The 12,027-nt window shown below is 39.1% G+C and overlaps 1 long non-coding RNA gene across 1 annotated transcript in view; it reads left to right on the forward strand.

Moving 5' to 3' along the window:
- The window catches only part of LOC108702760, a 48,860-nt gene that overhangs the window by 15,809 nt on the left and 21,024 nt on the right, over positions 1–12,027 (forward strand). Inside the window, exon 2 of the long non-coding RNA XR_001933357.2 lies at positions 11,286–11,358. This is a non-coding gene — a long non-coding RNA (uncharacterized LOC108702760). The remainder of the gene's footprint in view (positions 1–11,285; positions 11,359–12,027) is intronic.

Genomic DNA, 12,027 nt, shown 5'->3' on the forward strand with positions numbered 1-12,027 from the left:
GACGATAGGCAGAATATATATATGTCGAGATCGAATATACTTGTTCCTTACTATGACAGCCTGTTGATTTGTCTGTTTTCTAGTTGTATATCATTGCATTATGATGATAAAAAAAGAGATATTAAAGTTGGACATCAACTGAGCCACATGTCTGTGTTACTCCTCTGTTTAAAACAGATGCTGTTGGTTGCATTGTGGCCCTTGTCTGCACTTTCACTACGGAACGCCGGTAACATATACATGCATCTAAAACACCTGCGAGGAAGCAAGTTTCACATTAAAACTGCCAATACAAGGGGGCATTACAGTAAAACCTATTGCCCCACATTTCAGATAAAATAAACACTTAATATCCCGACAGCAGTATCTGTCACCTGCAGCAGTTGATGGGTTAAATGGCAAGAGCCATTTTATTTCCTCCACTTTTGTCTGATAAGAGTGTCAGTTTTATACCTCCCTGAATCACCCTCTCCATTTTCTCTGGTGACAGACACTTGCAGCCATTTATCACACTCGGCTAATCTTTAGCGTATCCCGAGCACTTGAGGAAAATCTTGGGGTTTTATGGCCGGTTACAGAATTCTGACCCATGAATGTCTCCTGTTGAGTAAATCAATCAGCGGCGACTTCTCAAGGATCCCACGAGCACAAAAGTGCAAGTGCGGCTTGTAAACTGCAAAAGGGAACGGTGCTGAGAACTTTGTGAGGAAAAGACATAGATCAAGGCTTGGGAGCCTGGCAGGACTGATCATTTGTAAGGGGAATAAAAATGGATTTCTACTTAGCTGCAAGAATAAAGCTACTTCTGAGAGGTTTTCCAGTTGGTTAAACAGCAACGAGCCTATTTTGTCTCTTTACCCGGCCGCTGATAAGTTGGCATATTAGACGCTTGACATTTGTGTTTCGGGGTCTGTTGAAGAGCCAGGCTATAAAGGACCTTTTAAAGGAGAACTAAACCCTAAAAATGAATATGGTTAGAAACGTCATTTTTTATATACTGAACTTATTGCACCAGCCTAAAGTTTCAGATTCTCAATAGCAGCAATGATTGAGGACTTCAAACTTATCACAGGGGGTATTGGTCACATGCTCAGTGGGCTCTGAGCAGCTGTTGAGAAGCTAAACTTAGGGGTCGTCACAAATTATCAAGCAGAAAATGAGGTTTGTCTGTAATATAAGCTGATGCTACAGGGCTGATTATTAAATTCTGATGCTTATTGCTCTGGTTTCGGTGCTGCCATGTAGTAATTATCTGTATTATTTATGAATCAGCCTTATAATGTGACATTTAATTATGTACTATACAGTATATTGTGAGTGGGTCCCTAAGCTCAGTAAGTGACAGCAGCACAGAGCATGTGCAGTGAATCAGCAGAAAAGATGGGGAGCTACTGGGGCATCTTTGGAGACACAGATCTTTATTGCTAAAGGGCTGTGGTTGCCTTGGGCTGGTATAGAACCCCAAAACATAATGTACAACATTTCTAGCCTACTTCTTTAGTTAGGCTGTAGTTGTCCTTTAACTGTTGGATATTCAGTTGGAGTGAGCTAGGGAAGCCAGAATAGTTGCAGTGGATAGAGCTGGCTCAGTGACTGCTGGGTAGCCAACAATATAAAGGGCATGTACAGACTGATACTCAAAATAGTCTCTGGCATTTCAAGCACACAGAGAGCTGAACAGAACCCACCAGTCCACTAAATATTGATTGTCTATGGCATCTTACAACAGCCCCTCTAGCATTTGCCAGGTCTGCCTGGCAGTAGCAAACGAGCAGAGATCTCTTTAATTAATAATCTAAAGCAGCAGGGATTCATACAAATATGGTACCCTGAGCTCACCCCTAAGGTGAGATTCCTACAGTACTTTTTTCATGGGCGTGAGCTCAGGGTACCACATTTGTACGAATCCCTACTGCTTTAGATTATTGATTGAAGAGGATCTCTGCCCATTTAAGCCACCTATATGGAATTCTGACTTCATCCAATGGAATTTAATATTCTTCCTGATTAATACCTAATAAGCCTCAAATTTTATATTCAGGAACCCCATTTTGGCCAAATAGAAATGCTAATTGGCAGGGTCAGACTGGACCAGACCTGCTACCCCGTGTGCCGCAGATGTTTCAGTTCAGTGCCGCCCATCTTCATTGCAAAATATTTGCAATGCGAAAAGTTATGCCTCTGTGCGAACAAATTTGCCTTTGTGCGAATTTAATATAGCTTTTGTGAACCCGGAAACTGTTAGCGACCACTTCCAACAGTGGAAGACCGTTTGTGAATTTTATAGTTTGCCCCAATGCGCGGTCAATGTAATAAAGCTTCTTACTGAAAAAGTCGTTCTGTTTGCTCCAAAAGATTACGACACCTTCAAGCTCTTCTTAAGAGTGCGCAAATAAAATCGAAATGTAATAACATTTTAAGGAACAATATTACATTGCGAGATGTGGATTTTTATTCGTATTGGTGCGAATTGTTTTGTTCTTTGCGACTTTTATTACATTCCCCCGTTATACCCATATAATGCATAACGGAGAAGGAGCTTGGAGTCCTTTTAGATAATAAACTTGGCTGTAGCAAGCAATGCCAGTCAGAAGCTGCAAGGGCAACAATGTTTTGCATTAAAAGGGGGCATAGATTCACAGGAGGAGGGGGTTATTCTTCCACTTTACAGAGTGCTGGTAAGACCCCAGCTAAAATATGCCGTACAGTTTTGGTCTCCATCACTCAAACAGGACATTATTGAATTAGAGAGGGTCCAGAAAAGGACATCTAAGCTGGTAAAAGGTATTTGAAATCTTAGCTATGAGGAAGACTGGCCAAATTGGGGTTGTTTATGCTGGAGATAAGGTATCTTAAGGGTTGACATGATAACTATGTACAAGTTGTGACCAAGGAAATGTGAAAAGAGGTGTGTTTTGTCTTTAATTTATCCCCAATAAAGAGAGATGGAAGCTGTAAGGGAGATGTTACTAAACAAAGAATTTTGCTGTCTTGTTCCCGAAGGAACAGGTGAGCCAGATAATCCGTCCACAATGTTGCACCATTTCTCTATAGGCCAGTCTGTGTTTTTTGGCAAATTGTAAGCTCTTCATCATGCCTTTTTTTCAACAATGGGACTTTGCTGGGGCTTCTTGCCGATAGCTTGGCTTCATATAGGTGTCTTCTAATCGTAACAGTATCACAGGTAACTTTACACCTTCTTTGATCTTCCTGGAGCTGATCATTGGTTGAGACTTTGCCATTTAGGCTATTCTACTATCCATTCAAATGGTAGTTTTCTGTTTTCTTCCACGTCTTTCAGGTTTTTGTTGACATTTTAAAGCATTTGAGATCATTTTAGCTGGGCAGCCTACCATTTTCTGTACTTCTTTATGTTTTCCCCTCTAAACTTTTTAATCAAAGTACGTTGTTCTTCTGAACAATGTCTGGAACGACCCATTTTTCAGAGAGAAATGCACTGTAACCAGCATGCACAACATTTGCTGCCTTCCATTAAATGGGAAGGAACAAGCTATTATTATTTTGTAACATCCCGTTTTGTGGCAAAACGGGATGTTACAGGCCAACCTTATTGCTTAGCACCATCTTTCCTAGTGGCAGGGAGCAGGGCAGACTGGGCTTTGTGTATTTGGGGCTATCTTTTATCTAGCAATACTTGCAGCTAAGACAGAGAAATCAGGATTTATATATGTGGGCCACTATGGATATATGTGTATTACAAGGGGATAACCCATAGCTTCCAGAGATGCAGTGAATTTTTGATATTTGCCTGATGTACAGCACACCTATGCTTTTGCAGTTCAGATTTCACTACTAGGTTCTCATGCATAGCTGCCACCAGGGCAATGTTTTACCTAAAAAATTATTTGACTACCAGCAGAAAGTGTTCCCTCATTCTTCTCTATGAATGAAGTATGTATAGTGAACGGGAAATGTGATTTTTCATTGGAAAACAGATTTACATGAAAATCAATTATGCCAGAGATTTGCCTGAAAATAAAGCTACATTGGAATAAGAATCTATTTGCTGCAGCACAGGAGGAGTTAATCATTCATACACAGTGAGATTTTGGACTATTTTTTTCTGAATCACCCCATTAAGTTGGCATTATGGAAAATCAGGACGTCCCATTAATTTCCAAGATGAATGGTAAATATATCTTGCATTGGAGGGCGGAATTCAGCACATGGGAATGATAGGCCCCAGGCAAGAACATATTCCAGACCAGTAAGGATAGTAAAATAGAAAAGAACATTCTGTTTTTATTGGGTTCTGTAAAACAGGCTTAGCGTGGTTATATAGAAAAGGGACTCTTAGAATGGGCTGTAGCTGTGGGATAGCAGGTATAGTAGGGAGAGATGATGCCTATAGTAACAGTGGAATAATAGTCTCTGGGAAGGGAGTGTGACTGTGGGATAACAGGTATAGTAGGGAGAGATGGTTCCTATAGTAACAGTGGATAATAGTCTCTGGGAAGGGAGTGTGACTGTGGGATAGCAGGTATAGTAGGGAGAGATGATGCCTATAGTAACAGTGGATAATAGTCTCTGGGAAGGGAGTGTGACTGTGGGATAGCAGGTATAGTAGGGAGAGATGGTGTCTATAGTAACAGTGGGATAATAGTCTCTGGGAAGGGACTGTGACTAGTGATGGGCGAATTTATTCGCCAGGCGCGAATTCGCGGAGAATTTATATATATATATATATATATATATATATATATATATATATATATATATATATATATATATATATATATACTTTCATAAAGTGTAAAAAACAAAAAATTATTTTATTTTCGACGTTTCGGCTCCAAATTTAAGCCGTCTTCAGGAGCTTAAGTTTGGAGCCGAAACGTTGAAAATAAAATAATTTTTTACACTTTATGAAAGACCTGGTTGTGCGGTTTATTTGCCAATTCGATATTTATTATTTAACCAGCACCTAGGCATTGACCAAGACTTGGGAGTGCTCCAGATCGTGACTTTGTGTGTGTGTGTATGTGTGTATGTATATATATATATATATATATATATATATATATATATATATATATATATATACTTAATTTTATAATTCCTTGAGTGTTCAGCAAAACATATTGGCATGGGATATTGTTTGAGTCTCAGCCTTGCTGATTACAATTTGTGCCCTGAGTACCCCTGGAACAATAACAATACTGTTGCGCAAGTGTTTTTTTTTTTTATATATATATATATGTATGTATGTATGTATGTATGTATGTGTATATATATATATATATATATATATATATATATATATGTATATGTGTTTTGATATTGTGTATATATATATATATATATATATGTATGTATATATATGTATATGTGTTTTGATATTGTGTATATATATATATATATATATATATATATATATATATATATATATATATATATATATATATATATATATATATATATATATATATATATATTATATATATATATATATTTATATATATATATATAACACTTGCGTAAGAGTATTGTTATTGTTCCAGGGGTACTCAGGGCACAAATTGTAATCAGCAAGGCTGAGACTCAAATGACCAAGTCCGTAATGGTTAATAATTTGTAAGTTCTCTGGCCAAGGAACAAACCACAGCTCTATATAGCTGGATTTGTAAGACGCGGGCTAAGGCTTTATTTGCGGCCTGCATTATTATGTTTATATTTATTCTTCTGAAGGGGGAAAGTGGGGGCCGAGTGATTAATCTCTGCTGTCACCGCTCACAGATGTGAAATTCACACCGCAGCAAATGTGAAGTCAGCAGGAGCATCCCATGGACAGGGAGAGACGAGGGATGGAGAGAGAAGGCTGTAGGTGGGGGCAAACCAAGATGAGCAGTAAAGAGTTCTACAATTGTATAGATTAAAATGGGCAGGTAGCCAAAGATCTAGAACGGGGGAAATAATGGGCAAGCATTGGGAGAAATAAAAATATAATATAGGAAAGAAATGAGTGAAAAGAATGAGAGAAAGCAGCAATAGGAGGAAAAGAGTTGAAAACACTGACATTGATATGTTAACTCTAATGATGGCCACGTATATACTGATGTAGCGTGGGTATTGGTTTGTGCAGGGATTGGGCAGGGCTGGAGATGTAATCTGCTGGTGCACCATGTCTACCAGCTCCTCTTCCCTTTCTGCTGTTCCATACAATGTATGGCCACACAAATGGTGGGCTGGTTGGACAGACACTGTACTGGCGATTGTATGATCATCTTAAGTTTTGACTTTTTATGATTTATGTCAAAATGGGCTTCTTGACAATGCTGCCATCTTGCCTGCCTCCATGAAAAACAACAGAACACTGTCCAAGGTGCTGAATGCTTGTAAGACTCCCCGGCCCATTCCCTGGTCTTTAGGTGCCACTGCCAATATAAATGTAATTTCTTTTAAGAAGTGTCCTATAATCTCTGCTTTTAGAGCAGTGAAGATTATACTGTAGTTTATACATATATTTCTATTTATTCTAATAAAACTCATGTTAATCTAGAGGCAAAAGGAAAGTCCCATGTGACAGTTTAACTACTAACTTTAACAACCCTGTGCCTGTTTTTGACCTCTAATTATTTTATATGGAAGAGAAGCTACTTCATATAGAGCACAAGGCTCCAGTGAATGGTCCCTGGTCACAGAGGAGTCAACAGTTACTTGCGTGGCATCAGCCTAAACTGTGGCAGGAGCCATGACCCCTGGAAGTATAACCTCCGGGCGTCTTCTCATACCCCCTTAAAAAGAATTGATCTTCCCATAGAAAATAATACAATTCTCCAGCCTGAAGGTGATGGATTGTTTATGGCGGACAGGCAGAGGTTAATATTGTGCAGAGAACTTATTTGCTTAATAAATGGGTGTATCCGTGCCGTTTCTCTCTCTGGTTTCTGTGGATAACAAAGAGAGTACTAAAAAACTAAAGCCAAAAAGTCCTTTTTTTTTTTAAAAAAAAATGTTATAAGCATTCCTAACCATCAAAATTTCAAAGTAAATGTTAAATATGTTAAAAGCTCACTACTATACCTAGATTTTTTTTTTATATATATAATACTCCCAAATTACTAGTGAGTACCTGGCGCATTTATACTGCTAGGCAGTGCCAGACTGGGACACCAGGGGCCCACCCGAAAACCTTAGATCAGGGGCCCACTCTTTTACTTAATCTCCACACTCAACCTCTATTCTCCTAGTCTCTTTTCTTTACACACTATCTAATCGAATCTACTTTTTCCATCTATTTAGCCTCTTTGTTCTCATAGAAATAGGGAATGGCCATTAAATAGGCCAAAGGATGTCTGGGCCCACTGGGAGTTTTCCTGGTATCCCGGTGGGCCAGTCCAACACTGCTGCTAGGTAACATTGCAACCAAAGCCCATATTAATACATATTTTAAACCAAATGGCTTTTACTTTAGTGACATTTTCCATTGTCCTTCATTTGTTTTTATCTTTTGTTACTTTGCATTACTGGCTGCATTCCCACTTTTCACCAATTTTTCATGTAACTGCTGTAAAACAGCGCCACCATGTCCTGCAGGTCACACAATGATAATGATGGGTTCCAGGTTGTTTTTTTGTATGTTGAAGGTACTACATGGTGAGCCGTGTACACAAACATCAATAGCAAAGTTAGCAGTTTAAAAACTCAAAGCTAAAAGCAAAGTAGTACTCTAATATACATTTATTAAAGGGAATCTATCAGTAAAATTTCCCCCATCTGAAGTATGGCATAATGGAGTCTGCACTCTAGTAGTAGTTTTACAAGAACCCGCACACACCAAGAGCTCACAGTGTCAACCATGCTGGGGCACACACATCTGTGCATTGAGCAAGTTGTGCCATATGCACATGAGTATGAGCTGGGATTGGTTGACAGGTATGTGCATAATAATTGAGTTGGTTCAGCCTCTGCTGGAAATGATCCATCACCTTCAGACTGGAGAATTCTATTGTTTTGTAAAAAAAAGATCAATATTTTTTAAGGGGGGGCTTGAGAAAAACTTCCCGAGGTTATACTTCCTATGGTGACTGTTTAGGCTGATGCCATTTAAGTAATTGTGTGACTCCTCTGTGAACCTATTACTGGAACCTTTTACATTATAAGAAGTAGCTCCTCTTCCATAGAAAAAAAAGTCAATTACAAGCCAAGAAGGGTTAAATTGTCACATGCATTTTATTAGAATATATAGAAATATCTGTATAAAGTGTGACTGCTCTGCTTCAGTAAATGCAGAAAATATATAGGGCATTGTATAAAGAAATTATGCCAAGGGGCTAAATGCCTGGATGTTTGACAATTCACAATTATCGGCAATTATATTGGCAGGGGCATCTACAGACCAGGGAAAGGGCTGGGGAGTCTAAAAAGAATTCAGCACCTTGGACCTTATTCTACACTTGCTGCATGCAGTCGCCCCAGCTGGCGATGGCTACCACATCAGGCAGGGCACCCGGAAAGGAGGGGTTTTCTTGCAAAAATACTATTTTTCCCCCATCTTGAGAGTTGGGCATTTTGCAAAGTCTGCTGATTGGCAGTTGGGGGCCTCTGAAACAAAATGTTACCATCAGCTACCCTTTCAACATTTTCTGTGGTTTTAAAGATATTTATAAAGTGAAAAACAAGATATAATTTCTCACAATGTTTCTTCACCAGTCTCATATCCCCTTGCTTCAGCTGTCATGTCTAAACAGGCAGGACCACTTATGCAGAGAATAGAAACAACCAGGCAGATACTTCTTCTAACGGCAATACTTTTTTCAAAATCTTAAACCTCTGACAATTTTTTCAACAAATTTATATTGGAAAGTTTATGCATCCATTTTAATTTAACATTTAACCTAGCTATCGCTAAACTGCTAACTGCCAGCGTCCTCTAAAGCCATAGAAATTGATGTGGTTTTACCAAGACAGCAGGGAGACATGTTTTACTTCTACCAGTACAGCTTTGGAAAAATCACATTAATCTGAGAATTGCAAGAGAAAAATAATTTTTTTTAGGCCGCTTGGATTTTTATATAGATAGATATAGATATATATATATATATATATATATATATATATATATATACTACTGTAAATATATATTAATATTCTGCTATAAATAAAAACAAAAACCATTTATCCTCATCCCCCCCCCACCTCCCATTCAGGGATTGAATAATTCAAGAATAATGTGGTAGAGCATTAATAATTTTCAGACCAATGTACTGCAAAAATGAAAAACGCGCGAGAGAGAGAAGGAGAAATAGCAGCCAAAATCAAACAATACACATTACAAGGAGGGCTGCTGGATAAAATATTCCAAGTTATTAAACTGGGGGTGGGTTTTGGGAGCCTGGGCTGTGTTCTCCTCCCGCCCCCCCTTTCTAATAAAAGCTAGTGTTTCTGCACTTATTTCCAAATGCATAATTTAGAGTTTTGTTTTGAAGGTGAGGTCAGACGGAGGGATTCAAATCAGCATTTTCTGTCTCTATCAGTCACCCCTTCCCTGCCAGAGCGTAGTGTTATTATCTCTGTCATTTATTATTCTTGCTCTGCATTTACCTGCTATCCCTGTGCTGCTCTCTGCCATTATGCACAATAGCCCTGGGATTTAAAGGTTAAAACACACATGGCTTCTTTCAGGAAAGAATAATCTCTTAATCATTTAAAGAATTCATATTGATATTATTGTACTCAGGATTGGATGGGGGGGGGTTATTTGCAATACCCACTTCTTAACCATTTTTGCCAATGCTGTGCAAAAGAAATAGACCCCCCGTGTTTGCTAAACACGTGTACATATTAAATCAACATTTAATCATGGTACGCTTCAACAAAACATTCCATACTTGTTTGCAACGCGTGTGCAGACAGGGAACAGCCTTCCTTCTGCCCTGGTAATTTTAGGATCTCTTGTAGTAATTACCTATAGTCTTTTTATATTAGTCTTTCAGTGGAACAAGAGGAGTAGATTCTTGTTCTGCAGAAGATTGCCTTTATATTGCTGAGGGGTGGGTATATTAAGGAAGCACACACTGTTAAGTTATGTGCATGGCCAGTTTTAGTTTTTTTTTTATTAGAGGCTGTGTGCCCCATAACTAGTAAATTGCATTGTGGGGGAAAATGATAAAATAACAAAGGCTATATTATAGTGTAAGTGTGGTGTTTATACAAATGGCCTGCAGGTGTCACTGTCTACATGAGTTACTGTGCATACTTCCTGTCAGCTTAAAAGTTAAAGTGAAAGCTTACTGTTGTATAATGCCTGCATGACTCTGCTAATAAAGCACTGTTATACTGTACTCATACTCGGCTACCCAAAACATTACAAATGGCGACAAGGATGGCTCTTCTACCTCTGCAGCAGCCTGCACTTTTTCTTCCAAACCCTGGTGAGCCTCCCATACCTTTTACTGCTTGGATTCGTATGTTTGAAAATTAAATTATTGCTGCTGACCAAGGGGAGATTTCTGCTGCTAGAAAGCGTGCTTTACTTATTCACTGCCTGGGAGCAGAGGGACAGCGTATATTCTATCTATACATTACCATTACCTGATGAGACTTATGAAACTGCTCTTACTGCTATAAAGAACTTTTTTCGTGCCAAGAGTAAATGTGGTTGCTGAAAGATATAAATTCCGCCACCGTGGACAGCGTTATGGCGAATCCACAGAACAATTTGTAGCAGCTTTGAGAGAGCTGGTTGTTACATGTGATGTGAATAATGTATATTATTGCTTTAAGATGCATTGTTGTTGTTTATTACATTTGCCCAAATGCTTTCCTACTATAGGGGGAATATGTGGTGTTTATACAAATGGCCTGTAGATGTCACTGTGCTCAGACTTATACTGTGCATACTTCCTGGTAGCTTAAAAGTGAAAGTTACTGTTGTGTAATGCCTGCATGAGCCTCTGCTAATAAAGCACTGTTATACTCTACTCATCCTTGGCTACCCAAAACATAGCAGTAAGAAGTTTGATGTTTTTACTATATACGTCGGGCATGCCCATGCCTCCCGCTCACAACTAAGGATTTGGGCAGGGGTGTAGTTTAAACAATCACCTTGCATTGTCACAGTCCCCTCTTCTCTTGCTCTGACCCTTCTAGAGAGCTCACCAGGGGCCTCTTAACCCTGCAATTCCATATTCCTTTATGAATACAGGCAATTACCCATCTGTTCCAAGGGTAATATAAATAGTACCTATGCACTAATAATATTATGTCTAATTTGTATTTTTATGTTAATCCTGACCTTGCTGATCTCCTCTTTATATTTATAGATGGATGCCAGTAACCTCCAAGGATTCTTTTGGTCTCTGCAATCCTCTTTATTAATTGCTTACCTACAACCAGGTAAGGGCAAATGACAGCTCCATATTAACTAACATACACGCCTACCTGTGACAAATTTTTTTTCCACCATGAGCCTGTACAGTTTTTAAAGGGTTAAAAAGCTTGGCATATTAGGCACTGTGAGAATGGCCAGTACAGGAGTTTCTGCCTTCTGCAGGCTGTGGGGAACGGCCATTAATCACTGCTTGTTAATTAACAGCTCTGAGCTTGTAAGGCACCTGGTGAGGGGCATCAAAGGGGTCTGAACTCCGCCATGGCTGGCAAGGCAGGGGATCAGTGGGTGGAGGGGGCAGATCAGACATAGCAGATGGCACAAGTGCAGCCAGAGCAGGGCCTAAGCATATTTCATTGTTATGTACAGGTACTCGGTACTGTGCTATATCATAATTTCATGCAAATGCCTACTGTGTTTAGTGTGCTTAATACCATGTACTGGCTATCAGTGGCACACTGCATTACATATACACTATATTATATGTGTTGGGTTACATGGGCAGTCGCACAAATGGGTTCCTGTCCTGGTAGGTTGTGGGTAATTCTGCCCCCCGGCCACTGCTCTGATCAGTGGCGTAACTAGTTGTTACTGGGCCCCATAGCAAATTCAATTTAGGGCCCCAAAATATTTATAAGTTGGCCTATTTTACCAAGATATATTAAAATTGCTAATTA

This window comes from Xenopus laevis, chromosome 9_10S (assembly GCF_017654675.1).
Source record: "Xenopus laevis strain J_2021 chromosome 9_10S, Xenopus_laevis_v10.1, whole genome shotgun sequence".
NCBI classification, from domain to species: domain Eukaryota; kingdom Metazoa; phylum Chordata; class Amphibia; order Anura; family Pipidae; genus Xenopus; species Xenopus laevis.